This window comes from Triticum dicoccoides, chromosome 7B, assembly GCF_002162155.2.
Source record: "Triticum dicoccoides isolate Atlit2015 ecotype Zavitan chromosome 7B, WEW_v2.0, whole genome shotgun sequence".
In the NCBI taxonomy this organism is placed as follows: Eukaryota; Viridiplantae; Streptophyta; class Magnoliopsida; order Poales; family Poaceae; genus Triticum; species Triticum dicoccoides.
Genome location: NC_041393.1, coordinates 92,066,898 through 92,082,628, shown reverse-complemented (window position 1 = coordinate 92,082,628; position 15,731 = coordinate 92,066,898). Strand labels below are relative to the sequence as shown.

At 43.9% G+C, this 15,731-nt stretch overlaps 1 pseudogene; it reads right to left on the bottom strand.

Annotated features, from left to right (window-relative positions):
- Nucleotides 1–2,365: 2,365 nt before the first annotated feature.
- LOC119341102 lies at nt 2,366–3,879 on the bottom strand (annotated as a pseudogene).
- Between the last annotated feature and the right edge of the window lie 11,852 nt (nt 3,880–15,731).

Sequence of the window (15,731 nt, the reverse complement as noted above, 5' to 3'; positions counted from 1 at the left end):
TAGTGGCTAATTATCTGATCTCATAATGCCATATCAAAGACTGGGTTTGCTGGAAGAGTATTTTGAAGGAAGTATTCAGAATAGACTATGAACGAGTCCTTCCAGTGATCATTCTATTTTATTTGAAGCATCAGAAAATGTGGATGACTTTATAGAATGATTGGCCACATGTGAAATCACGTGGAGATTATCATTATCTACCAAGATAATGTCACTTGTATTGATTATGGAATATATTTATCCTTGTGAATTACAGAAATGTAAGAGGATAATATGCAAACAGATTATTGTGATATTCACAATATCTCTATCGATGTTTATATTCTAGAACTAGGTTCGTGAAATTGGTATGAGATATATTCTTGAGGTTTGCAAAGTTCAGGGGGAGTAAAATCCCAAGTTATAACCCGTTGGTGATCCTCAAATCACTCATATTGTACTCCTTTTCTCTTTATGAGTTTTCCATGATCGTTTCTCATATGAGGTTTTTAATGAGACAATATAAATACAAGTGCGGATATATGCCATATTGGTTTCTCCTTATATTTTTTTCCACTGGGTTTTAAAGAAGTTTTTGATGGCATATTAGTATAAGGTTTTTCCTTAATTTTCCCCACAGGGTTTCTGGAGGAGTTTACAGTTTGCAATATACATATGACGAATTGATCAAGGGGGAGTGTTGAGAAATAAAAACATGTGATCAATTGTATGGGAGGGATGCCTCCCGGGCGGGAGGTGTCTGTTGGGGAAGAGATGTCTCCCCAACATACCCTTCAACATGTATATAAGTGGGTCTCCCACATTGCAATAGATCTAAAAGAATTATTTGTGTCTTTTTTTTGTCTCCTTTACTTTGATACTACAATAGTTTTCGTGGCCTGAGAACATTTGTTCGGCCTGGTAACAACTTAGCACTACAAAATATGACACGAGGGCACTGGTGCGTACGTAGCCATTTTCTTACCGCTGGTACGTAGAAACCCTCATGTGGTATATACTACCATCCGGGATAGTTACGCTCATGTCCCATATACTATCATGTGATAGTACATACTATTTTATCATTCTAAGTATGTTTATATTATTTTATATTATATCTAAGATATTTCAATGCAAGTTGCACAAAAAAGTTGCATGTAAGCTCATAGTTTTTGTTATGTTTGTGAAATACATATTTGTATTAAAAAAAGTATAATCAAAATATGGTACATATTACCTAAGAAGTACTCCCTCGGTCTCAAAACAAGTGTCTCAACTTTATACGAACTTTAATACAAAGTTGTACTAAGTTTGATAACACAGTACACACGCAAGCGCTCATATACACGTGCATATACTCACCCCTGTGAACGCGCACACGCACACCCTACCCCTATGAGCACCTCCGAAAGACTGAGCCGGCATATCATCGGAAATCCTGAAATAAATCCAGAAATAAATGCGAGCACCAGGATTTGAACCCTGGTGGGATGGAGATACCACAGTCCCTCTAACCATTCAACCACAAATTGATTCGCAAAGTTGTACTAAGGTTGACACTTATTTTTAGATAGTGGTATATACTACTATATTATCTAAGGATTCTTATATATTGCATACAATACGTACGTACTCTTAGTTTGATAGATACTACATACAATATACAAAACTCACATAAGGATAACTACACCTGGGTGATAGGAATTTCGTCCGAAAAAAACGAAATCCGTCCGAAATTCGTCCATCCCGTTTGGGCCCGGTAATTGGGCAAACCGGTCAAAAAATTCGCCCATTTATGATGTTTCAGCCCAGCCCAAGGTCCAAAATAGCCCACAGACGTCTCCCAGTAGCGTATAAACTGCCAGCGAGCCTTCCCTAACACTAAATTTCGTTTTCCCCATCTCCACTCATGTGCGGCGGCTGCAGCCGACCCATGGAGGCGAGGCAGCGCCGCCTCCTCCCAACCTCCTCCTCCTCGAGCGCTCCACGTCCTCCCAGCCTCCTCCTCCTCCTCAAGAACTCCTCCGCCCAGCGTTCTTCTCTTTCCCATTCATGGAGGGTGAAGGTCCTGGCCGTGGTTTGCCCTGTGCACGGGGCAACCATGTCGACGACAGCAATGGAGCCTGGCCATATGAGGTTCATGCATAGATTCCAGTACTAGATTTTGTTGTATGGCTAATACTGGACAAATAAAGATATTTTGTTCAGGTTTATTTTGAAGTTATGGTCAAATTTTGTTCAAAATTTGAAATTTAGTTTGTAATTTTCGTCCGAAACTTTCCGAAAAAAAATCCGAAAAGACGAATTTCGCCCATTTCGCCCCGGCCCGGTAAAATCTCCAAAACGAAATCCAAAACCGTGCAAAACCACTATACAGAGAGGGCGGGATGTTAAATTTTAGTCGCCTGTGACAAAACCACGACACTCTTTTTACTTAGAACCAGTACGTATGTAGTAGAACTGTACACAGTACACGGGCGCTGAAGCATACATGCACGCATGAAAGTGCGCGTTCAGTCACAACTTGTCGCAGCGCGCGGGCGCGAAGACCATGTTGTTCCTCTCCAGGTCGTAGACAATATGCATGTTCTGTTGCTGGAAGTTGCCTATAATCGTCCAGTCGCTCTCGCCCGCCGAATAGATCACCACGCACAGCCCGCCGCCTGTGCCGTCGTCGTCGTCGATATTCAGCACGTAGTTCTCCCGAGGCAGGTCCCAGTCCGCGCCCTCCAGGTGGACGACTAGGTTCGGCACGGCAGGCACCTTCTTCTTCGGGGCGACGTCGAAGCACAGCATGCTGTCGGCGTCGGTGGAGCCGTTAGCGATGGGTAGCGGCACCTACGACACGAACGCCTGCCGGAGGCTTCGGAACATGGCCCGCTGTAAGATCGTGATGCTCGTGCCCGAGTCGATGATTGTCCCCCCGGAGCCATCGCGCTTGAGCGCGAACGCCGACGCGTCGAACGGCAGGCGCGTCTTGCCGACGGTGATGCCTTTGAGTGAAAGGTAGTAGAACGAGCTGAGCGCACTCCCAATGTTTGGGACGAACGGGGTGGACTGGATGGGCCCCGTGACGTGCGCTTCGAGGTTGTCAGGCGTGCCCAGGAACACCGGGCTGGTCCCGGACTCTACAATGGTTGTCAAGCAGTGGAAGAATCTGTGCACCTTGAGCTGCGACGGCAGAGACATCGGGCCGCGGCCGAAGCCGGCGATGCCAGACTCGTTCGATATGAAGGTGCCTTTGTTGTCCATGCCACAGCCAAAGTGGAGGTTCGACACGGTGGCGACCGTGCCGCACTTGTTGTGGGGCGCCTTGAATGTGAAAGTGTCCTCGACGATCTTACCCATTGTGACGGATCCGTCGCCGTAGTAGTAGGCGTACGAGCAGAAGTTGTCTTTGACGGCGCACCGAGAGAGCGGGAGGCCGCCCCGCGTGCAGAGAGGGTCTGAGCACGAGACATCACGGAGGGTGCGGGAGGCGGAGGTGTTGAGAACCGGGAACGGCTGGTCGAAGCAGTCCACGCAAGCGCACTGCGTCCAGATAAGGTCGCTGCCGGTGTCCAGCTCCAGTGCCACGCGCTGCGGGCGCGGCGTGCCGATGCTGACGTGGATGAGGTACTCGGAACTGATGTCGTCTCTGCCGACGGTGCCTCGGGCCACCGGCGCGGTCACCGCGCCGGGAGAGGCGGAGGAGTGCAGGCTGGCCACGCGGGCCTTTGACCGGGCGGCCATCCGGCTGAGAAGCTCGCGCCTGGTGAAGCCGCGGCCGCTGTCCGCGTGGGTAAGGTCGGCGCGCATGGTCACGGGGCTGGTCGCCGACTCGGTGGCCGGCCAAGCGAACAAGATGGTGAGGAAGAGAACACAGGGAAAGAGCTGCGACACTGACAAGACCTTCATGCTGTTGTGTTTGAAGTGCTAGCACCTACTCTACTTGGTTAGCAGACGTGGGTTTATAGTCCTCCAAAGATTCCTCGCTCGTGCTGCTGAGTTGGAAGTTTTACGGGTGCCTTGACAATAGCCCTACACACGCGGGCCAGCAGCCGTGGGTTCTCGCATCGCACACAAGCATCACCCCTATGGCTCCAAATCTTGGTGCCGGTCTCGTCTATGCTTCCAGCAGCACTGTATATGAGTTTTTAGAAGATCTCTGGATGCATGCATACATTTGACAAGACTCCAACCAACGACGCGAGCAAGTGGTACGTCTACGTCGAACATATGCTTATGTTTTTTTTTTTTTTGGCGAAACAACATATGCTCATGGCTGCTAAGTCATGCAGCGCACTCAAAGTCGCTATCCATCAGCCGAAATCGGAAAATGTTGCTCTCGACCGTCCACCGGCACCTACGCTCGACACCGTTGATTATTTCATACTCTCTCTATCCCAAAATAAATGTTGCTGATACTTTATACTAAATTTGTATTAAATTAAAGACACTTATTTTCAAACGGAGGGAGTATACCATTTTTTGAGATATGTGCTATTTCTTTGCTTAATGTATGTATAGCGGAACTATCAGTTAGTATTAGCAGATCAATCAACCAATCTACCTATTACTAAAATACAAAGCAGTGTCAAAAACACTCTTATATTATGGGACAAAGTGAATATTAGTTAGAAACTACTAAGAAATTTCTACATTAACAAGAAAAGGCGTAATAGGGTGTGGCTAGGTTCAATCAACTGACATAACATCTACAGTAGAAATAAGATGCACCGTACTTAGGAAACCAAGAGACAAGCGGGTAGAACGATGGCAGAGCATCACGTTCAAAATGACGCGTTTGGTAGGTTACATCAAGCGCAACCAGACTCTGGCGGGCTAAATACATAGTTGTTTGGTTGCCTGGTCTGCACGCAAAAACTGGCTCGCACGAAACTTAAAGCGCTCTTAGCCAGCCCCATGGGGAACGCTCAAATTGACTGTTTTTCCAGATGCAAGCTCGGCCTAGTGTAAGTTACACTACAAGAAGGATGCAGTTGAGCTTGATGCAGCCTACCAAATAACATGCAAAATACAGCTCACAACATGTCTATCCTTAAACAGGCTCCATTGAGACGGGCTTCACTGGACTAGGCACCACTAAAAATGTAACCAAACACGTTGAAAGGAGATGGCCATATGAAAACATCTCGTTCCCCACCAGCTAGTGCCTCTTTTCCGCTGAGAAGACTGCAACGGTATCACGAAAATTGGCACGACACATTTTTTTTGAGAAGACTTTCAATCTATTCATCTTTAATTATGACCGTATAACAAAAACTAAAATTAATAAAAATTACATCCAGATCCGTAGACCACCTAGCGACGACAACAAACACTGAACCGAGTCGAAGACGCGTCACCGTCATTGCTCTCCGTCGCCAGAATCAGGCAAAACTTATTGTAGTAGACAGTTAGGAAGTCATCGTGCTAAGGCTCAATAAAAGCACCGCAGCAGAACAACAACCGCCGCCGAGAAAGAGTAGAGTAGATCGGAAGGATCCAACTTGAAGACACACAAACATAGACGAAGTACAACCAAATCCGAGCAAATCCATCATGGATAGATCCCCCGGAGTCGCCTCCACACATCCACCGATGATGCTAGACACACCACCGAGACGGGGGCTAGGGGGAGAATTTTATTCCATCTACAGGAAGCTGCTGCGTCTCGTCTTTCTTAGCAGGACACAAATCCTAACAAAACTCGAGAAAACATATAAAAACGAAGCCCTCCCGCCGGTAAAGATCGGGATCCACCGCGCCGCCATAATTCTAAGACCACCGAAGACGAGGCGGACCGGCGGCGACGCCGGCGAGAGGCGGAGGAACCCCAAGCTTTTGTTAGGAAAGGAGGCAGAAGGAAAAGCGCTACGGTAATGCGTTCGGCACGACACACTTTGACAAAGTAGCACGACAACAACAGCATCGTGAGATGGACGAGCACCGGCGTACTCACCGCACGCCGAGCAAACATGAAAGTCACACATTCTCTTATGTGATCGTCCACTGACAGTATAGCCTAGCTAGCTGCAGGCAATAACTTTTGTGCCCTGTGCGGGGTCACTACCATAGTACCATTGACGGTGCCTTTGCCATCTTCTCCTACCTTTGGAATCCTCATAGTTGGATGCTGATTCTTGATATTGGCGGCTTCTTGATTGGCTAGTACTCCTATGTAAAATGCAGGATACTACTGAAACTTTGCAGGTCGTAAGACACGGAGAACATATCTGGTGATATGCTAAAAGGAAGACACAAGACGCTAAAAACGCACGCATCAACCTGATGGGCGAAGAGGCTGCGTCCGAGCCACCACCACCTGAGCCGCCGCCCTCCTCAATGCCGCCGCCGGGGCCAACGGCGGGGCTGATGAGGTCGGCGTTTGTGGATCTAGGTGGATCCACCACCTTGGGTGTGCTCACTCAAGATGGGGCGTGTTTGGCTGGGGCAGATCCGGAGCGGTGGAGGGTTCAATTTGTCGACATTCGTGGGTCCAGGGATTGGCTCGAATGAAATCTTCACCATAATCTTCAATCGTGCTGGATGACAGTGCGGGATCAGGAGAACGATATCCTTGCCGGCGATTACCTGGCGAACGACGTCCGGATCTCGGTAGGTTTGTGCTTACGTATTGACGTATATGATGTTGTTATGGTTCATTGTGTGCAGATTGTTTGCGATACCATGGATCCGATTGATCTCGTCGATTTGTCGGCGGATTCCGATGACGTGAAGCCAGATCCATGGATTGGAGGCAGGTTCGGTACTGGCAGATGTTGATGAGGACGACGAAGACGATGTGGTGGTTCTCTCGGAGGAGGAATGCAAGACGGTGGCGTCTACGGGGGCGGTGTCGAAACCGTCGGAGGTAATATATATCTTCTGAGCGCCCTGTTCATCTTCGGAAGAGCGAGCTCGAGAAGAAGATCGGCTGCAGAAGATCGCCGCCGTCGCGTGTGAAACCATGGATCGGACCGATCCCTAAGGTCAGCCTTTCGCCGAGGACCTTTTCCGACATTTTATCGGAGTCTTGGACTCTGGTCACTAAGAGGGAGAAGGGGAAGAAGGGGCGGTCGTTGGTACCACCACCGCCGGTGGCTCCTGCGGTCGATGAGGTTCGAGCAGCCAGAAGGGATCTTTTGAACTTGCTATTGGGCCAGGAAGGGCTATCGGTTGTTTCTGCAGTCGTGGGCTCTGATGAAACTAGGTATATGGCTCATTTGGAGACCCAAGCTGCTGAACCCGTTACGTCGCTCGCTCCGTCGTTGCATGTAGATACCTCGGTTCGCGAGCCGCCGCATGCACTTTCCTTCCTCCCTAGGGTTTCTCGTATAGCGATGATAACCCACAAGTATAGGGGATCGCAACAGTTTTCAAGGGTAGAGTATTCAACCCAAATTTATAGATTCGACACAAGGGAAGCCAAAGAATATTTGAAGGTATTAGCAGCTGAGTTGTCAATTCAACCACACCTGGAGATTAATTATCTGCAACAAAGTGATTAGTAGCACAATAGTATGATAGTTTTGATGTTAGCAGCAGTAGTTACGGTAAAAGTAACAGTAATAGCAGTGATATTGTAGCAGTAACAGTATCATTAGCAACAATAGTAACTTAGCAAGAACAGTATAAGATAAATTCGTAGGCATTGGATCGGTGACTCATTGGATGATATTCATCATGAAACAGTCATAACCTAGGGCGATACATCACTAGCTCCAGTTCATAAATATAATGTAGGCATGTATTCCGTAAATAGTCATACGTGCTTATGAAAAGAACTTGCATGACATCTTTTGTCCTACTCTCCCGTGGCAGCAGGGTCCTATTGGAAACTAAGGGATATTAATGCCTCATTTTAATAGAGAACCGGAACAAAGCATTAACACACGATAAATAGTTGCCGGATCATAACACGTAGTAGGTGACTATAACTTGCAAGATCGGATCTAGAACATGAATATAATGGTGATAACATAAACGGTCCAGATCTAAAATCATGGCACCCGGGCCCAAAGTGACAAGCATTAAGCATGATAAAGTCATAGCAACATCAATCTCAGAACATAGTGGATACTAGGGATCAAGCCCTAACAAAAACTAACTCGATTACATCATGAATCTTATCCAACTCCTCACCGACCAGCGAGGCTATGATGGAATTACTCACTCCCAGTGGGGAGCATCAAGGAATTGGCGATGGAGATGTGTTGGTGATGACGAAGATCGAAGATCCCCCTCTCCGGAGCCCCAAACGGACTCCAGATGTGGCCTCCCGATGAAGAACAGGAGACGGCGGCGGCTTCGTCTCATCAAACGCAATAATTCTTTCTCCTTGATTTTTTTTTCTGAAAATATGGGATTTTATAGTGTCGGTTTGAGGGTCAGCGGGACCACCAGGTGGGCAGCACCCACCAGGGCGCGCCTGGGGGGGGCTGGCGCGTCCTGGTGGGCTGTGCCCACCCAGGTGCCCCCCTCGGGTACGTCCCGGCTCCAGAAATTCTCTTATTTGATATAAAAATTCCTCACAAAGTTTCATTCCATTCCGAGAACTTTTATTTCTGCACAAAAACAACACCATGGCAGTTCTGCTAAAAACAACGTCAGTCTGGGGTTAGTTTCATTCAAATCATGCAAATTAGAGTCCAAAACAAGAGGAAGAGCGTTAGGAAAAGTAGATACATTGGAGACATATCAACTCCCCCAAGCTGAAACCTGTGCTTGTCCTTAAGCAATTCAGTTGATAAACTGAAAGTGAGAAAGAAAAACTTTTATGAACGCTTTTGCTCTTGTTTCATAAATAAGCTTAAACATCACCCAGGTTTTCAGCAAGAATTATGACTAACCATGTCGATAATAACTCTTAAAAAATGTATTAACTCATATCAATGACATAAACAACTAGAGAGTAATAATAAGATACCTTAAATAGCAACACATTGTCAAAACAACCATGATATAATATGACAATAGTGGTATCTCGCTAGCCCTTTTTAAGACCGCAAAACATAAATGCAGAGCACTACCAAAGTTCAAGCAGCGACTATACATTGTAATTCATGGTAGAAAAGATCCAGTCATGATGAACCCAACATTAGCTATACACAATGCATCAGCATGACAACAGTGCTCTCAAGTGACAACCCACAAGTATATGGGACCGCAACAGTTTTCGAGGGTAGAGTATTCAACCCAAATTCATTGATTCGACACAAGGGGAGCCAAAGAATATTCTCAAGCATTAGCAGTTGAGTTGTCAATTCAACCACACCTGGACAACTTAATATCTGCAGCAATGTATTTAGTAGCAAAGTAGTATGGAAGTATGGTAAAAGTGGAAAAGGTAACAGTAGCAGTTTTAGTAATTGTAACAGTGGCAACGGTGAAGTAACTAAGCAAAGATCAATATGTGAAAAGCTCGTAGGCATTGGATTAGTGATGGATAATTATGTCGGATGCGATTCCTCATGCCATAGTTATAACATAGGGTGACACAGAACTAGCTCTAGTTCATCAATATAATGTAGGCATAAATTCTGAATATAGTCATATGTGCTTATGGAAAAGAACTTGCATGAAATCTTTTGTCCTACCCTCCCGTGGCAGCGGGGTCCTATTGGAAACGAAGGGATATTAAGGCCTCCTTTTAATAGAGTATCATACCAAAGCATTAACACTTGGTGAATACATGAACTCCTCAAACTACGGTCATCACCGGTAGTGGTCCCGATTATTGTCACTTCGGGGTTACTGGATCATAACACATAGTAGGTGACTATTGACTTGCAAGATAGGATCAAGAACTCACATATATTCATGAAAACATAATAGGTTCAGATCTGAAATCATGGCACTCCGGCCCTAGTGACAAGCATTAAGCATAGCAAAGTCATAGAAACATCAATCTCAGAACATAATGTATACTAGGGATCAAACCCTTTGAAAACTAACTTGATTACATGGTAAATCTCATCCAATCCATCACCGTCCAGCAAGCCTACGATGGAATTACTCACGCACGGCGGTGAGTATCATGAAATTGGTGATGGAGGATGGTTGATGATGACGACGGCGACGGATTCCCCTCTCCGGAGCCCCGAACGGACTCTAAATCAGCCCTCCCGAGAGAGATTAGGGCTTGGAGGCGGCTCCGTATTGTAAAACGCGATGAATCCTTCTCCTTGATATTTTTTCTCCCCAAACATGAATATATGGAGTTGGAGTTGAGGTCGGTGGAGCTCCAGGGGGCCCACGAGGCAGGGGGCGCGCCTCCACCCTCATGGATAGGGTGTGGGCCCCTGGTCTTGATTCTTTCGCCAGTATTTTTTATTAATTCCAAAAATAATCTCCGTGGAGTTTCAGGTCATTCTGAGAACTTTTATTTCTGCACAAAGTAACACCATGGCAATTCTTCTGAAAACAGTGCCAGTCCGGGTTAGTTCTATTCAAATCATGCAAGTTAGAGTCCAAAAAAAGGGAAACAGTGTTTGGAAAAGTAGATACGTGGAGACGTATCAACTCCCCCAAGCTTAAACCTTTGCTTGTCCTCAAGCAATTCAGTTGACAAACTGAAAGTGATAAAGAAAAACTTTTACAAACTCTGTTTGCTGTTGTTGTTGTAAATATGTAAAGCCAGCACTCAAGTTTTCAACAAAGATTATGAACTAACCATATTCACAATAACACTTAGGTCTCATGTTTACTCATATCAATAGCATAATCAAGTAGCGAGTAATAATAATAAAACTCGGATGACAACACTTTCTCAAAACAATCATAATATGATTAACAAGATGGTATCTCGCTAGCCCTTTCTGAGACCGCAAAACATAAATGCAGAGCACCCCTGAAGATCAAGGACTGACTAGACATTGTAATTCATGGTAAAAGAGTTCCAGTCATAGTCATACTCAATATAAATTAATAGTAATGCATGCAAATGACAGCGGTGCTCCCCAACTGGTGCTTTTTAATAAGAGGATGATGGCTCAACATCAAAGTAAATAGATAGGCCCTTCACGGAGGGAAGCAAGGATTTGTAGAGGTGCCAGAGCTCGAGTTTTGAAACAGAGATAAATAATATTCTGAGCAGCATACTTTCATTGTCAACATAACAACCAAGAGATCTCGATATCTTCCATGCTACACACATTATAGGCGGTTCCCAACAGAATGGTAAAGTTTATACTCCCCCACCACCAACAATCATCAATCCATGGCTTGCCCGAAACAACGGGTGCCTCCAACTAACAACAATCCTGGGGGAGTTTGTTTGCAATTATTTTGATTTGATTTGAGCATGGGACTGGGCATCCCGGTGACCAGCCATTTTCTCATGAGTGAGGAGCAGAGTCCACTCCTCTTGAGAATAACTCGCCTAGCATGGAAGATACAGACAACCCTAGTTTATACATGAGTTGTTCGAGCATACAAATCAGAATTTCATTTGAAGGTTTGGAGTTTGGCACATACAAGTTTACATGGAACGGCAAGTAGGTACCGCATATAGGAAGGTATGGTGGACTCATATGGAATAACTTTGGGGTTTATGGATTTTGGATGCACAAGCAGTATTCCCGCTTAGTTCAAGTGAAGGCTAGAAAAAGACTGGGAAGCGACCAACTAGAGAGCGACAACAGTCATGAACATGCATTAAAATTAATCAACACTGAGTGCAAGCATGAGTAGGATATAATCCACCATGAACATAAATATCATGGAGGCTATGTTGATGTTGTTTCAACTACATGTGTGAACATGCGCCAAGTCAAGCCACTTGAATCATTCAATGGAGGATACCACCCTATCAAACCACATCACAACCATTTTAATAGCATGTTGGCATGCAAGGTAAACTATTATAAACTCCTAGCTAATTAAGCATGGCATAAGCAACTATAATCTCTAATTGTCATTGCAAACATGTTTATTCATATTAGGCTGAATCAGGAACGATGAACTAATCATATTTACAAAAAAATAGGTCGAGTTCATACCAGCTTCTCTCATCTCAATTAGTCCATCATATATCGTCATTATTGCCTTTCACTTGCACGACCGAACGGTGTGGACAATAATAATAGTGCACGTGCATTGGACTAAGCTGGAATCTGCAAGCATTCAATTCAAGGGAGAAGACAAGGTAATATGGGCTCTTGGTTAAATCAGTGATAACGCATATGAGAGCCACTCAACATTTTCATCGTGGTCTTCTGCTCTCGACCCCCAAAGAAATAAAACTATATACACGGGAAAGCTCACAACAAGTAAAAGAAGAACGAGAAATATTTTTGGGGTTTCTTTTAATTATTACTACTACAGGCATGGAAAGTAAACTAGTTAAAAGCTACAACTATTTTTTTTTTGTTTTTCTTAAAGTTATTCAAACATACAAGAAGAAAGCGAGAAAAAGAAAATAAACTAGCATGGATAGTACAGTGAAAAAGTGTGAGCACTAACAGCTATAATGAGTGTGTCAGCATGAATGTAATGTCGGTGGCAAATACGTACTCCTCCAAGCTTAGGCTTTTGGCCTAAGTTGGTTTATGCCCATGGGTCAGAGCTACTCTCTCCGGTGTACTGAGGAGTGTCATCTAAGTGCCACTGGTTGGCGATCTCCTTCGGATCCCACTGATAAAAGGACTGTCGATAAGGGTCAAGTGGTGGTTACGGCTCAAGCTCTGGAGCTGGTGTCTGGCTCTGGTATGCGTAAATGACCCCCGACAAGATAAGGTACGTGCCTAAAAGTATGTTAAACAAAGAGGGTGCAGGCAAGATAATAGTCTCACTGTGAGTTTTATTAAATCTCAAATTATACTTAAGCATCATCTCATTATTTTTAACAATAAATTCATGTGCTACCATAGTCTTATAATCTAGAAAAATAGGGGGCAGCAACTTTTCCTCTTTCTCATAATGCCTGATAGGTATCCTAAAGTGTTTAGCAAGGCGTGAAGCAAAGATGCCTCCAAAGATGGAGCACTTTGTATGACTCGGACCTAATCGTTTAGCAATAATAGCGCCTACACTAAAAGTGTTATCGCGAAACAAAGCATGGCACAAAATAAAAATATCAGGGGCACTAAGGTTTCCTCAGTTCCCGCAACCAATTAAGCATCTACTAGCCAATATTGCAAAGTAATGTAGAACAGGAAAGTGTATGCTAGTGATTCTTGCATCGGAAACCTTCCTCGTTTCCCCTACAACAATCATATCAATAAATACATCCACATCACTACGATGTGGTTCCTCTATGTTGCCCTCGAAGGGTATCTTGCAAACCCCACAAAAATCATGTAGTGACATCTCCTTAACCTCATCATATAAATGAAACTCCACTGAAGGTGGTGCTTTCCTAGCATGAAAGCAAAAATTTTGCACGAAAGTATTAGTGAGTAGGAGATACTGATCGAGCTGGTCGTGGAGGAAGTCAGTGAGGCCTGCATTCTCAGCCAAATGATAAAAACCATCATGAATCCCGGCTGCTCTCAAGAACTCATCAGAAGGCCATTCACACGGTCGAACCTCCGCGGTGCAGGGGAGATTAAATTTGGGCTTTTTACTCTCCTCATTTTGTTTATCCTTCGAGCTTTGGCTCGAAGAGCCCCTCAAAAATCTCTTCATCATTTTCTGAAAATTTCTGAAATTTTTAGTAACTCAAAATAAAAGTGAACCAAACTCAATAAAATTGGTAGCAACTACTCCCACAAGTGCCTAGAGACTATATCATGCATTAGAACTACTTGGGACCATATAAATTTAACATGCAAGCTCAAGAACAGGGTCACCTTAGCAGCAAAATTTTTCAATGAATAAAGCACTAGAACAAAAACTAATTGGACCATTGGAGGAGTCACATACCAAAGAACAATCCTCCAAAGTAGATTTGTGAATGGAGATTTGAGCAAGGAGATCGAAAATGGCAGCAAGATGAGCTAGAACTCGTGCTTGAGCTGGTTGGTGATTTTTCGGGACGAAGAAAGAGTGTGTGGGTGCTGGAATAAGTGGAGGGGGGCCACCAGGGGCCCACGAGGTAGGGGGCACGCCCTAGGGGGTGGGCGCGCCCTGGACCCTTGTGGCGAGGTGCTGGCTCCCCCTGATGTGTTCTTAGTGCCAATAATTCTTAAATATTCTAGAAAAAAATCATATTTCATTTTTGGGACATTTGGAGAACTTTTATTTTTGGAGTATTTTTTTGTTGCAAGGATAATTCAGAAAATAGACAGAAAATACTATTTTTTTACTTTATTTCATCTAAATAACAGAAATTAAAAGGAGGGTACAGAGAGTTGTGCTTTCTAACTTCATCCATCTCATGCTCATCAAAAGTAATCCACTAACAAGATTGATCAAGTCTTGTTAACAAACTCATTCCGAATCGCATGAAACCGGAGAATTTTCGAATAGCACTAGGTTACCTCAACGGGGATATGTACATTCCAACAATAAGAGTATCATATTTCTTTTTAATAGTAGGAAGAGGAAATTCAAACCCTCCAATAGTAATAGTTAGAATTTTTCCAATAGAATTGATACTGTGAACTTGAGGTTGTTTCCTCGGAAAGTGTACCGTATGCTCATTACCATTAACATGAAAAGTGACATTGCCTTTGGTGCAATCAATAACAGCCCCTGCAGTATTCAAAAAGGGTCTTCCAAGGATAATCGACATACTATTGTCCTCAGGAATATCAAGAATAACAAAGTCCGTTAAGATACTAACGTTTGCAACCACAACAGGCACATCCTCACAAATACCGACAGGTATGTCGGTTGATTTATCGGCCATTTGCAAAGATATTTCAGTAGGTGTCAACTTATTCAATTTAAGTCTACGATATAAAGAGAGAGGAATAACACTAACGCCGGCTCCAAGATCACATAAAGCAGTTTTAACATAGTTTCTTTTAATGGAGCATGGTATAGTTGGTACCCCTAGATCTCCTAGTTTCGGTATTCTACCCTTAAAAGTATAATTAGCAAGCATGGTGGAAATTTCAGCTTCCGGTATCTTTCTTTTATTTGTAACAATATCTTTCATGTACTTAGCATAAGGATTCATTTTAAGCATATCAGTATAACGCATACGCAAAAAGATAGGTCTAATCATTTCATCAAAGCGCTCAAAATCCTCATCATCCTTTTTCTTGGATGGTTTAGGAGGAAAAGGCATGGGTTTCTGAACTCATGGTTCTCTTTCTTTACCGTGCTTCCTAGCAACAAAGTCTCTCTTATCATAACGTTGATTCTTTGATTTTGGGTTATCAAGATCAACAACAGGTTCAATCTCTACATCATTGTTATTGCTAGGTTGAGCATCAACATGAACATCATCATTAACATTACCACTAGGTTCATGTTTATTACCAGATTGTGTTTCAGCATCAGAAATAGAAATATCATTGGGATTCTCAGGTGTGTCAACAACAGGTTCACTAGAAGCATGCAAAGTCCTATCATTTTTCTTCTTCTTCTTTTTAGAAGGACTAGGTGCATCAACATTATTTCTCTGAGAATCTTGCTCAATTCTCTTAGGGTGGCGCTCAGGATACAAAGGTTCCTGAGTCATTCTACCACCTCTAGTCATAACTCTAACAACATTATCATTTTTCTTATTATTTAATTCATTGAGCAAATCATTTTGAGCTTTAAACACTTGTTCTACTTGAGTGGTAACCATATAAGCATGCTTACTAATAAGTTTAAGTTCACCTTTAACTCGAGACATATAATCACTTAAGTGTTCAATCATATAAGCATTGCGT